At 40.9% G+C, this 14766-nt stretch overlaps 1 protein-coding gene across 2 annotated transcripts in view; it reads right to left on the bottom strand.

Moving 5' to 3' along the window:
* Positions 1 to 14766, bottom strand: part of EGFLAM (EGF like, fibronectin type III and laminin G domains) — a 75399-nt gene that overhangs the window by 58952 nt on the left and 1681 nt on the right. The gene's annotated exons all lie outside the window — the stretch shown is intronic.

Here is a 14766-nt window from a genome sequence, read left to right as displayed (position 1 = left end):
CTACTGGGAAGGTCTCCACCACACACCACATCTGTAAGTCAATCTGGACATCTCTGGGGAAGGAAAGGCTGTGTAGAATAGACCCAAACGATGCCATGTTCCCTGGGCCCTCACCCATTTTCTTCATTAGCAGGGACTTAGTCCCATGGATTCCTGCTTGGTCCAGAGGCTCTGAACACAGTACATGCCACCTCCTGTGCTTACCTTCTGCCCTGCACTCAGCAGTAGCTGGAACCATACACCACCTGCTACCTAAAGGAGTGACAGGGACGAGCAGCCAGGGCTGGGGTATCAGTGTCCACTTAAGAAGCATTCCACATTCAGAAAATAGCTTTCCAATCTTCACAACAGCCAATGAGGCAGATTAGCATTTCAGCTGCATTAGTAATAAGGAAGAAAGAATACCCCCTAAACATTCAACATATTTATAGCATCCTTGTGTTACTTTGTGGGAAAGCTCTATGAGACAAGTTTGTTGGAAGGCATAGTTGCCAAAATAACAAATTTTAACCAGCAATGACAAATAGTCATGTAAGGCAGGCTTCAAATTCATATTCAGAATGAACTATAGGCCAGTAACATTATTTACTGAAAGTATTTGGTGAATAATTTGGAACAACAAATAAATTTGAACAAAATGCAATCCATTTGCAGACTATCTGCAAACAGAGAGACAACATCTGTTTAATAAGGAGCCACATAATGAATTATTCACTCAGCCCTAGAAAACACCACTATCTCCAGGTTGCAGGTGATGAAAGAGACACAGAGAGCCAAAGAGTAACCTCAGTTACATTGGCCTATAAATTGTCACTGTGGAATAAATACAAAGCCCTGGACTAAGCCAGGGAAAACAAGAGCAAAGAGTCAGAGAGGCCTATATTTTTATCTTCCCTGTTCAGTTCTGTTTAGAAGTTAGGGAATTCCCCTTACACAACAGGGATATGGCTGGATACGTGCTGGAGAACTGTGTGTATGCACCATCAGCCCTAGCACTGTCTTTGCAAGCAGCCTCAGGTGATGGCCAGCGCCCACCACGCCACAGCATCCTGCCCTCTCTGACAAAGCCGTGAGACAGGCAGGCATGTGGCATTCAGGCTGCTGGGGACCTGCTGCCTCATGCCCAGACCAGGAGCCTAGAGAAAAACGAAAGCCAGTGGCAGCTGTGACCCATGCACAGAGTTATTTCCTGGGGAGGCTAGAGGGCAAGGCAGAGAGGAGTATCTCATGCTGCACATGGCAGTCCCACAGTCCTCTGCTGTCATCGCTCCCGGCCTGGCAGCTCAGTGATGTGTACCTGGGGATTCAGAGTCACTTCTGGTTGTCAGAATTTCACACAACTTGGCAGAAAGTAAAAAATGTCCATTTCTGGTCTGAACTTTCCTTTCACAGCCATGGCAAAGTGACGGCAGGATCTGACACAAGCAGTGTTTATGGCACTGAGCTGCAGGAGATGTCATGGCTTTTGAACAACCATATCAAAGCAGTTTGTCAGCTGATCACAACTGCTGCAGCACATGTCACTGCTCTTCTGACAAGCCATTATGAGATAAATGTGAGCTTAATATATTTTGCATGATTTTACAGAGCATCATGTATTAGACACACTAAAAACAGATATTGAAGCTGGTCTAAACATTTATATCTTTATGCCAAATGTCATGTTCAGACTATTAAAAATAACGAAGGGTATTCAAGAGCAAAACTCGTTGGGTATTTGTAGTTTCTCCTACAACTGGGGTCAGAAATACCTCTTCTCAAAACTCAGCAGGAAATTTGGTTAATCTGGTAGGACCACACATGGTGCAAAACCACAACAGAGCCTCCTCTGCACCCTGTGGATTGGGAATCTGCAGACAAGGGGGGTGAGACATGTCCACTACTTGTTCAGGCTCTGAAGATCTGCCTGAGTGATGATCCCCGTGCCAGTGTCCTCTGCAGTTGGGTCCAGTGAATACCTAAGAAAGCATGGGGATTTTCTCTGATCATAAAGAACAAGTAGCCAATTTATATAAATAATAAAATTAAACACGTTTTGTACAAACACAGTCGATCTCCTTTGTGGCCCATCAGGCACAGAAAGCTCGATATTGTCCAAAATGTTTTTATGATAATGGAAGCAATGACCCCAGTGCCATGCAAAGAAGCCATTAGTCAAGGGGGAGCACTCTCACACATATTATGACTATACATTGTGAAAGTATATCAAACACAAAAACTTAATGAGGATTTAGCCATAGATAAACAATGTTGAGTTGACAATGTTGTGTTTACTTTTCTGGTTACAGCTACTTTCCTTCCCGTTTATACATGTCTTTGGCTCTGTACTTGTAAAATGTGCAAAAACCCCCAAATATGCAAAAACTCCCAAACCAGTAAAGAAGTTTCCAAACAAGTTCTCCAAGTAAGCTGAAGAACAGACAAGCACTCTCTCTGAGATGGAGTAAATTTTGCCATTTCAAAATAACGACCATTATTTAAATTTTTGCTTCACAAAAGCAACTCATATTAAAAATGGTGAAAATGCTTATGCCATCGATACTGGTATCACTTCCAGTGTGGCTCTCAGTGCTACAGAAAACAGCCTCTGCCATATATCAAACACCCATGGGCTACCATCAGGGTGGCCACAGGCTAAATGTGTGCCTCCTAGGAATGGTCCCCAGCCTGGGCAAATCAATGGTGTTATCCCTTACTGCAACAATAAGATTAAATTCTTTGCTGTGAGGATGGTGAGGCACTGTAACAGGTTGCCCAGAGGCTGTGGAACATTGCCAACCATGGCAATGTTCATGGCCAGGTTAGATAAGGCCTTGAGCAACCCAGCCTAGTGGGAGGTGTTCGTATGGCAAGGAGAGACTGGGATTAGATGATCTTTAAAGTCCCTTCAACCCCTTAATATTCTACCATTCTATGATTCTATGTATCAGTGCCTCTGGATGGTCATTATCATCACTGAATCCAACCACAGAAATGTCACTTCCATGTCTGCCCTTGTGATTTTGTGCAGTTACCTTGAGTACACAGCAGAAACACTTCCAATGAATCCAGCCTCTGCTCCTGAGCTCACCATGCTGGCCTTGTGCAGGGCTCAGGAGCAGCCACTTCAGCTAGATCCTTTCCTTCAGCTACTGCAAAAAAACTGCTTATGCAGACACAGCTCTTCCCTTCCCTTCCCTTCCCTCCCTTCCTTTCCTTCCTTCCTTCCTTCCTTCCTTCCTTCCTTCCTTCCTTCCTTCCTTCCTTCCTTCCTTCCTTCCTTCCTTCCTTCCTTCCTTCCTTCCTTCCTTCCTTCCTTCCTTCCTTCCTTCCTTCCTTCCTTCCTTCCTTCCTTCCTTCCTTCCTTCCTTCCTTCCTTCCTTCCTTCCTTCCTTCCTTCCTTCCTTCCTTCCTTCCTTCCTTCCTTCCTTCCTTCCTTCCTTCCTTCCTTCCTTCCTTCCTTCCTTCCTTCCTTCCTTCCTTCCTTCCTTCCTTCCTTCCTTCCTTCCTTCCTTCCTTCCTTCCTTCCTTCCTTCCTTCCTTCCTTCCTTCCTTCCTTCCTTCCTTCCTTCCTTCCTTCCTTCCTTCCTTCCTTCCTTCCTTCCTTCCTTCCTTCCTTTCCTTCCTTCCTTCTTTCCTTCCTTCCTTCCTTCCTTCCTTCCTTCCTTCCTTCCTTCCTTCCTTCCTTCCTTCCTTCCTTCCTTCCTTCCTTCCTTCCTTCCTTCCTTCCTTCCTTCCTTCCTTCCTTCCTTCCTTCCTTCCTTCCTTCCTTCCTTCCTTCCTTCCTTCCTTCCTTCCTTTCCTTCCTTCCTTCCTTCCTTCCTTCCTTCCTTCCTGCCTTCCTTCCTGCCTTCCTTCCTGCCTTCCTTCCTGCCTTCCTTCCTGCCTTCCTTCCTTCCTGCCTTCCTTCCTGCCTTCCTGCCTTCCTGCCTTCCTGCCTTCCTGCCTTCCTGCCGTCCTGCCTTCCTGCCGTCCTGCCTTCCTGCCTTCCTTCCTTCCTTGCCTTCCTTGCCTTCCTGCCTTCCTGCCTTCCTGCCTTCCTGCCTTCCTGCCTTTCCCTCCTTCCTGCCTTCCTTCCTTCCTTCCTTCCTTCCTTCCTTCCTTCCTTCCTTCCTTCCTTCCTTCCTTCCTTCCTTCCTTCCTTCCTTCCTTCCTTCCTTCCTTCCTTCCTTCCTTCCTTCCTTCCTTCCTTCCTTTCCCTCCTTCCTGCCTTCCTGCCTTCCTGCCATTGACTGACACCAAAATCTTACTACAGTGATGAAAAGTTATGAGAAAAAACCTCAGCTTCAAACCAAGTACATTTCCAATGTTCATAGGCTTCACATTTGAAGCACTCTGCATGAATTGGATAAAGTCATCCCTACTAGTATATATTATTACTACTATTTTAGAGCAAATTTCAAAACAGATTCAAAATTTGAATTAGATTAAAACAATAGTGATTTAAAACAGTTTTACTCTTAAATACTGATGAATGGAGTATCTGAAAGGATTTGTGTTAGTAATTTTTCTTTTAGAATTTTAATTATATTTTGAATTTAATCTTTTCTTTTTAGATGTTGTTGCTGTACCAAGACATGCAGGTAGCCACACATACTTTCTGAGCCTGAAACAAAATGCAAATAATTCACTGTTACTATCCACATGCAATAATACAGTAATACATTTAAGGGAAAACAGATGGTTAATTTCATCTTTATGAGTTTGTAGTTCGGAAAATAAAAATCTTTATACTATATTTGCTGTACTACTCTTAATGAGAGAGTACAAACCAATGAAAGAAGGTAAGCATTTCACCATTTTACTTCTAAATCTCTGTGGATAAAAGCTAGGAGGTACTGACTGAAGGGCTTCTTATTTTCCAGGTTAATATGTCTCCCATTTGTGCCCCATGAAACAAATGAAACTTGCTGATGAAATGCCAGCTGTCACTACTAACATGTCACAATATAAGAAAATAGGGGGGGAAAGCTCAAGAAAAACAATTCAAACTAATTCTAAATTGAAGTTTTCAGAAAAAAACACTTTCCAGAAGTGTTCACCTCTGAATTTCTTTTGTTTGAAACATTGTGTTCACCAATTCACAAAAAGCCCAAGAATTTTATAAAAAAAGCATTTTATCATTGTAATAGCTGTTTTTGAGGGGAAAAAGCTTGTCCACTTCAAGAGGTGAAAGTGTAGACAAGACCATTCACTCTCTCACTGAAATATTGGTGAAATTCTTATTTATTAAACAATAAACTGTGACAAGGTCTTTTGCTTCCCTTATTTACAGACTGAAAGTTATGTGAACACCACAGTGGAAGGAAGACAACATGACAAATTGAAAAGGTCAGGAAATTCTAAATGAAAAAAATATGCCATCTTTAAATTTCTTTGAAGTATTATCCAGCTCCCACTGCCCAGCAGCAGTACGTAAGAGAGCAAGAATTTTGCAGCCACAACAACTACAAAGGACAAGGACTTGAAACTGGAAAATCTCAGCCAGCCTGTCCTGGTTCTGCATCCGGAGCAGCAACATCCACACACCAAAAATCTTGGTAGTTGTTTTTCTGAATTAATCACCTACCCCTGCATCAGATCCTGCAGCAGAAATGGCAGGTAACATGACCCCAGAAAGGCACCATGGGTTTTTAGTTCAAACTACAGTGCACAAATCTTTGGAGAGACTAACCTGACCTTCATTAGTCCTTTAAAAATACTCTAAAAGCAACCACAATGAAAAAAATCTCTCAACATTTTAATAAATAACAAGCTTGGACTCATGTGATGTTCTGCTGATGCTTAATAGCATCTGTTATATCCCCCTGGGACATCTGAGGTGACAGCCACTGGGATTTTTATAGCCCAGGGAAGGGGAATGAAGGAGACAAGCTCAGAACTTAAGCTACAGTGCAACACAGCGAATCCCATTAAGAACGAACAGGCACAATGTCACTGGTGACTTTGTTGTGGCTTTTCCTGCTGTACCTTGGCCCTGCAGATCACTGAGCAGAAAGGCAGCAAGGGGAAGTTCTCTTCTTACACTCTTCCTGGAGCAGGGCTCTGCTCCCAGGAAAGCTCAAGCTGCAGCAAAGAAAAGGAGAGGAGAGGAACTCTGTACAAGGCAACAGTGACTTCCAGGAGTGAAAAAGAAAAGAAATAGCTACTTTTTAAAAAAACACTTTTCGGAGAGCTATACATAAAAATTTCTACCTTTGGATGGTTTTGCCCTGGACTCATTTTTGGAGAATTCCTGGTGCTGAAGGTTACAAAAAGCAGAGGACATCATATCTCTGACTAAAAGTCTAGTTTGTATCTGTCTTGCCATAGTCAAAAGAGGCACATCAGGCAGTCTCTAGGCAACTCTTACAGGGTTATGTTCTTAATAATTACTGCTCAGAGGCCAGTTTGATTCACACAAGTGCACACCCTGTACCTGCACCTGGATAACTTGGAGAAATATTTCACCTAATGGAACCTAATTTTTCACTTCCAGAGGTGCCTCTAAAAACTCCCACCAAGACACTCCACTTGCACAACTTTCAGTGTATTTTTGGAAGTCTAAGTCAAAATCTAACGCTCCCACCTCTAAAACCAGACAGGTGCTTTGCCCATTGAAGCCCCAGCGCTGGGGTGTGGCTGTCTTAGTCCCCGATATCTCTGCAGCACCTTGGCCTGGCAGAGGAAATCGGTAGCCAGGTTCCTGTTCTAGGAGAAGGGAGAGCACAGAGACTCACTTCTCCCTTCTGCAGCCCACAAGCCTCTTGAATTCAAAGCTCAGTGTTTTTCCTGGCTTGAGATTTCCTGTCTGGGCTCCAGCTTGCCTTGTCCCTGTGGATGTGCCCAGTGACTGGCAGGCTGCAGCTAGCCCTCCCTGCTGCAGCACGCTCCCTGTCCTCTCATCAGCTGCTTCAGCAGTTTTCAAATAACTTTGAAAAAAATTGTCTAAGATATTCAACTTAAGTTAAATAGGTAGCTGAAGGTAGCTGAAATCAAGCAACAGTGTGTCACCCTGTCTGTGTAACAGACTCTAGTAACCAACGGGACGGGCTGCTTAGGAACCAGCACATCAGTGGCATACCCTGGCATCTCCTGCAACCTCTTTTGTCTCGTGGGTTATGCATCTGAGGTGCTAGGAACCACAAATACTGGAGGAGCTTCACAAGCCCCAGCACTCCAAAAAGCAAAAAGGCCAGTGAAATTGTAAAAATGCCAAATGAGTAACTTCAAAATTTATTTTCCCATCAATTAATATCACTTATTTTTCAGGTGTTTGCTATCCAAATCTTATTATCCCAATGGAATTCATGGCAAAATTGTCCATGATAGTTGAAAAGCATTCTCCTTGATGTGCCTTAATCGGTTCACTTTATCTACTACATGCTTCTTTCTTGCTGAAACCCAAGGTAATTAAATAATTAAATAATTAAATAATAATTATTAACGCAAATAATTAAAGAGGAGCTTCCTGAAAGGGGTCAGATGAAAAGAATTACAATCAGACAATCACACATGCATTACCTACACATATGTGAAAAGATTAACGTGTAAAGAGGACAAAGCTGACCATGTGACAGGAAACGAATGGGCAAGGGGAGGACGCAACACCATCTGGGTTCTCACAGTCCTTCCAAGTCCTGAGTGATTGTTTTGAAGCTCATTATTCATGGACACAAACAATCTGTCCTGCCCCAGAAAGTATCACAAAAATCAGCATGTGTGTTGGTTATCCCTGAGGTTCTGGCACAGGCTTCACAGAGCTAGCTACACAACACAAAGTGTAATAATCTCCCACCATCACTTTATACTGATCACAACGCCAGAAAACATTCATTTCCCTGTAGAATGTGGAGCAGTCAGTCCCGCTTGTGTTGTCAGTCCATGATAGGGTGGAGGAGAGCTCAAAGGAAGCTAAACCTGAGAGCTGAAACAAGAGAGCCTTGTGACACTCTGCAAAAACAGGAGTGAGGCTGGAAGGCACATTTGTAGATAACCTAGTCCAAACCCCTGCTCAGAGCAGGCTCAGCTTCACGAGGTTGCCCAAGACTTTGCATAAAGAGGTTTGAATATCTCCAAGGACAGACTCCACAACCTCTGAGCCTAAATTCTCAGTCACCCTCACAGTAAAAAACTACTTGTTCATGTTAAATGGAATTTCCTGCTTTCCCTTTGTGTCCATTGCCTCCAGCCGTGTCATAGCGCACCACTGAGAAAAGCCTAGCTCCATCTTCATTACTCCCCCATCACTTATATACATTTGTATGAGTCCCACAAGTATTTTACTTACAAAGAAAGTCTGACATCTTCTCAAGGAGCAGGAAATTCTTCCCCAATTCACTTCCTCCATAAGAAATGGGATCATTTCAATACCTTCTGCAATCAGCAAACCTCTCTATTCACCAGCACTATCAATAAAACCAGTGGAAATTCTTTGTCTCTACTGACTGAAATAACTGAGGTTTTTAAACCTGTATCCATGCACTGATTTAGTGTGGGACATGGCCTGTGCATTCAAAGAACCAGTAACAAGAGCAGGATGTGAGCTAAGAGACCGACAGGGAAGGACAACCTGTCTTTGGTACAAGAGACAATGAGACTTGGAATAATAGCACAAAGAACGAATGCATAGGGGAGAAAATAGCACATGAAACAGCAATGATGTCCACAGAGGTACTATTTAATGCTCCCTAATCTTCTGAAAGCATTCCTTGCTCCACTGGCACACTGTCTTCTGCAACCTGTAGAGTCCAACCCTTTGTCCCAAACCTCTACCAGGGCTACCTCATGCAAACCATGCCTTTCACTTGGCATGGTCTAAACAGCTTGCTTTTTTATTTCCCCCTTTAAACCCATTTTAGGTGCTGTCTTGTTCTTTGTCCAGAAGTCCCTGGAAGAATTGCTTCTGTTCTGCAGGTTTCCTCTTCCATCCCATGACCCTATGGCTCTGCAGGGGTAAATGGCTGGAAGGCCCTCATCTCACCCTGCTGAGTGAGCCCTTGGGCACACACATGGACAGAGAAACAGTTCTTGGCTGCAGAGTTCAACTCTGCCATTGTGAGTGATCAATAAAGATGGGAACATTAGCAACCTGTGCAAGGTTCACATGAGAACAAGAACATAATGAAATGGGAACGGGAACTAAAAATGCCAGCAGGACACCAATCTCCATGCCTGGCTGGAGTATCAGCTGCAATGCCAGCATCTCTGTAAACAGTCATCTTCATAAAATGCTTGCTTATTTTTGGAAATGTTACCTTCTCCTGTAATTGTCTAGAAAGCACAATATGAAAGAGACATAACATTTCAATTCCAAGGAACAGACCCTGGCTTCTGTAATCTCAAATTAAAGCACAAAAATTTTGGTCCTAGAACCATACTTTCCATCATCTACAGTTTGACAGTTTTTGCTCACAGTTTGGCTTTTTGGCTTCTTTTTTCCAAAATGATATTCTAGTTGAAATTTTTCATGCATAAAAGCAATTAAACTTGAGTGAAATACTGTATCATTTTTTGCCTCAGAATTTTTTATCAGAAGATTTTTGAGTGCAGCAACGCAAAGCCAGTCTTGACTTAAAACTTCATATGTGTATCAATATTGCTGGCACAGCAGAAAGATCAGAATGATTTCTGTATTTGAAAGAAGCATGATCAAGATTCACAGGATATTAATTTCCCATCATTTTAGAAAGACTATTGCACAAGTTTCAAATGTACACAAGTATTGATATATACCATCATTTTCATAGATGCCAGTAATTTTGAACTACTTTTAAAATTGAGAGTGGTGTGAAGAATACTCTGTATTGGGATTCTTACAGCTTCAGAGATCTTTCTGTGCAAATAACACTGGGCTGACTATCTCTGAGGACATGGGTAAAGTCTGAACCACTTTTCAGAAAAAGTGTTCTTGACACCACTCCTATCTGCACTGTTATATAAAAAGAGTTTATGACCTGTAGGGTTACCATATATAAGGGGAAAGACACCCTATCATTACTTGGGCATACACTCCGAAAACCATGTTCAGATGTTAGCACCTGAATACGGTTTATATTTCCTAGCTCTAAAAAATTATCCAGGGTAACTTTGGCGAAGCTTGAGTGAGATGTATCTTTTTAAGAAAAGAAAGCCAATGCATTTTAGCTATCCACCTACAGGGATTCAACCCAGGAGAAGAAAAGTTTTTTTTCTCTTTTGCTGATGACCACATAGCTGTCCTCTCGCTTTTGAACAAATGGCTCCCTTCATCGACGTTGTGTGGATTCCTTTTTCATTAGAGGCCAATATCCCGAAGGACTTTCCTCAACCATAGTCTTTACTCCTGGGTGTAGCTGCCCAGGGTTCAGTGGAAGAACTGGCATGACCCTGGTGTATTCCACACTATACTCCCCTCACCTGCAGAGTTTTATGGGTCATCACACAGAGTATGATCATCTAGGTTTGAGTTAGGTATCTGGTTGTGCTGAAGCTTTCCCCCTAAGCCTTTAATTTTCAGTGGCTTATGCCCTTCTGAAGCAGTTACTTTCAAAGATGAATTCTGGTGTGCTTGTTCTCAGCTCAGTGGCTTTGAAAAGTCTGAAAAAGTAATGTTGATCTTTTGCTGTGGTTTGGATGGTCACGCTATATGAAATAACTAATTTGGTTGCCGTGTGTAAGCATCTTCACTAAATGTAAAAAATAAAAGGACATCAAATCTTGCCTAGCCTTACCCAAAAGTATTTCATTTCAGTTGGAATTAATAATGAAGAACAGGTTTGGGGATTTGTTTGGTCTGTGGGGTTTTTTTTGTTTGTTTGGGGGTTTTTTTTGTTTGTTTGTTTTGGGTTTGTTTTTTGTTGTTGTTGTTTGTTTTTTGTTGTTTTTTGGTTTTTTTTAGATAGATCATTTATTTGCACATAAAACAAATAAGAAATTTTATTCAAGATTACACATCTAACATAATGTCCTGTGTCCCTGTGATTTAGGAAGTCCTTTGTTATGTGATCTTAGACCACTATCACACATTCCCCAATAAATATGGCATCTAACTGTACACTCAGTAATGAAATAATAAACTCTGCAAAGACCTATTCATGGCTGTTTGCTTAGATTACAGGTATCTTTAATATCCTTTAATGAATTTTTAATATGAAAAACTTTTTATAAGCATTTTAGAGTTTCATCTCCTTGTGATGGAAAAGTTGTGAAAAAGTTCTATCAGTCCTGTTTTGAGGACAGGAAGAAATGATAGTCACCTTTTTTATTTAATTTTATTTTCAGTTTATAAAAGAGCATAAAAAGAGCATAAACACACATTAAAACAGCATAAAGAGAAACATGCAAACATTTGAGTCTCATTATAAGCATGATCTGAGGAGTTATAAACTTCCAAGTACACTCTCGGATAATCAGTAAGTATGAGGGGTACTGAAGAGAACTCATGCACTGAATTTTTGTGGTTTAAGAAAACAAGATACTATTCTGTTCCTCAGGATGTCTTTTGGGTGACTGACACTCAGAATTCCTGCCATAAATTTAAGGTGAGTATAATTGTTGGATGTGTTCCCTTCTAATGAGCTGCAGACAGTACACAGCGCTGTGTCCTGTCCAGTCCAGTGTCACCGAGAGAAAAAGAGGGGGTTTTTTCTGCAAGGCACACCAGAAGACACTACCAAAATCACCTACGTACTATCACTCAATTAAAATCTGGAAGCACTGACTAAAATTGGGGTACAGCTGTGATGAGCACCCTCTAGGAGTCCTATCACTCTCTGAAGTGGCATGGCTGGAAAGGGTAAAAGATTAAAATCACTCTAATCCAAATTTTTAAAAATTAAAATCTGGCCTGTGAAGGACTGGCAAGCCATCAAAGACAGTCTGTGACAGCCTCAAGCAGAAAGATTTCCCAAGGATCACTCTAGTACCCTAACTCCAAAGCATCCCTTCCTCTCTGAAGCATCACTGTGAACCCCAGTACCTGATATAGAACGTTTTGGCTAATCTTACCTTTCTGAACACTGGTGGAACTCTGAATAGTCATTTCAGACATAGGCATTAGCAAAATGGTGCCAATGAAAAACATTTACTGAAAGTTTCCTTGTACAGAGGAAGATAGCAATTTCATCGTGGAAAGGGCAGAAGATACTTTGATGCGAGACTAACTGAAGTCAGAAAACATATTTCAAATGAATAACAATGACATACAGAGTAACATGCTCAAATGGACTAATTCACTGCATTTCTATTGCTGCCCTGGAAAGTATTACCGGAATGCTCATATCTGCATGAGGTGGTGATGTAATTGATCAGTTTTCAGAATTTACCAGACCATGGACCCCAGAGGTAGAAGAGAAAGTCCAATCAAAATGAGAATGTCACATAATTCTGTGATGCAACTTACATCTGAAGGTGACAAACAATACATATATAATTAGTGCTTGATTTTATTAGTGTTGAAGACCTTAGACATTTTTGAAACTGTAAGAGGATGATACTAATCTTCCCTCAAATAAATTATGCACATCTTCTTTATTAGTTCTAGCTCACAGATATGCACTGTCTGTGACAGCTCTACATCCTTCACATTAGGAATCATTCAGCTTCACAGTCATTCCTCTTCTCAGACACTTCACATCCAGCAGCAAATCAACCTTACCCTTGCACTCTTTACACTGGGATTTATTATGACACTGAATAAGAATTCATCCTATTGTTGTTCCAAAAAACTAATATTTAAAAATTTAAATAAGCACCTTCTTTCCCAAAGACTGTTGAATTTTTCATATCTGTAGACCTGATTTCAAGGCAGTTTGACCTGTTTTGATACATGAATACAGCTAGACTTTCAAAAGTGTTCCTTATGTAGCAGGTGTTATTATAGTCAGATTTTCTAAAGAATTCAAGCAGCCCTGTGCCAAATCCTTTGGGAAAAAAGTCATTTACTGTAGTGCTGACCAAGGATCCATACTTTTTCAAAACTCTGGCCCTGACATTGAGTGCTGCTCTCTTGTAAAGTCTTCAGATTTTAACTGGTCTGATTCCTCCAGCATTTATACAGAAAGCCTGTGATGTCTGCTGCTATGGACATCTGGGAAAGAGATACAAGCCAAATTCTTTATTTATATTAGCTGGCAAGCATAATGTATTTATAAAAGGAGAAGCATTCCTAAGCATCAGATATGATTATTTTTACTCTCCATGCAGACCAACTTACCCGTTTTATTATTCTACAGGGCGTTGGAATTTTACACTATGTTACTAAAGAAGCATCATTGTGATACAGTGCAATAACTTTATGCCATGAACATCCACAGGCTGGCCAGCTCTTTCCCCTAAAATTCTCTAAAATCAGGCAACCATTAAAATTAAATACTGTGTTTATGTTAGTAGCAGAGTAACACACTGGGAGCTAGTTTCAAACTCTCTCTTCTTCGACCAGTTGAAACTTGAAACAAATGGCAAAAAACTTTTGCAGAAGGCAAAAGATGGAAAACAATGTCAAAGCAGCAGTGTGAGTGCCAGCTTCTGGGAGTACAAGATATAGAGAATCCCAGGCTAATCTGTTCCCAGCTCTCCTATTCACCCCACAGTGTCTAAGGATTTGGTTTAAGCCCTTCCCAAAGAGTCTGTCATCCCGTTTCCTTGTCTCCAGAAAATGTATTATATAACTGTAAATAAATGTTCAAATTATTTTAGCAGTTATCAGAATGTCTTGTATTTGACTACGACAGCACTGAAGATTAATTTAAGAAGTTGCATTTGTGGCTATTTTGCGATATATTTTTAACTTCACAGATTTCTCACTTTGCTGCTTTCTTGGGATTACAAAACTGATCTTTGTAAACTAAGCCCTGAACTGAAACTTGGGAAAAATGGAGATCCATTTTACTATCTTTTTTCTTTTGATCCACAGGACCTCCAAGTCAGCTTCTGCTATTGAAGATCAAATGGTTTTATGACTTCTTTCTTGATAAAACCTCTTGCTTTCAGCTCAGTTAAAATTCCTGCACGTCTCACTTCTACCACTATTAAAAGAACAAATTGAAAGAAAAAAAAAATCCTGAACAACTTTTTACTATCTTATCTCTTCTTTACACACTGAGTGTGTAATTTTGGATGTGTGAGTAAATGGTAGTTCTTTTCCACTCTTAACCACCCAGCATATGATATGTTGCAGAACAAGGAAGAGATGTTCCAGCTACCTGAAACTACACCTGTTCTAAATGTTTTGAGGGCAACATTTCATGGTAAGGACCCAGTCATGGGATTCTTAAGAGCCCTCAATTCCAACAGTCCCCACAAAATGCAGATGGGATTTAATTTATATATATATACATATATATATATACTGCTGCACACAAACTGTGTGAGGGATTTCCTTCTTCAAATCTGGCTACAAGTGGCTTTTCAAATGTCTGCACAGATTTTGAAAAAAATTTGCCCAATAAAACTCATTACTTCTTAGACAGCAAAAGACGCAAGAAAGGAATGAATCAGTGAATCTGAAGCATGTTATAAAAAAATAACATAAAATGTGTGCTAACAAAAGTAAAGTAAACACAATACTAACATATTAATTCATTTCCTTCACAACACTACAGTAAGTTTCCAAGCTTTAAACTGTTTTAACTTAATGCACAGAAATACATTTTGCCCAGGTCTGCCATTCTGCTGTGACTAGCAGAAACAAACACAACAGTCCAGAGTTGTTCCCCAGTTACAGTCAGGGAATATTTTAAAATATTTATATATTTGTCCCTCCAACTTCACATATCCAGTATTTTTAAAGCAAGCTACTAATCACCTCATTCACAATGACTGTCTGCC

The sequence above is a fragment of the Prinia subflava genome, chromosome Z (genome assembly GCF_021018805.1).
Source record: "Prinia subflava isolate CZ2003 ecotype Zambia chromosome Z, Cam_Psub_1.2, whole genome shotgun sequence".
NCBI classification, from domain to species: domain Eukaryota; kingdom Metazoa; phylum Chordata; class Aves; order Passeriformes; family Cisticolidae; genus Prinia; species Prinia subflava.
This window is presented reverse-complemented; position numbering and strand designations above follow the sequence as displayed.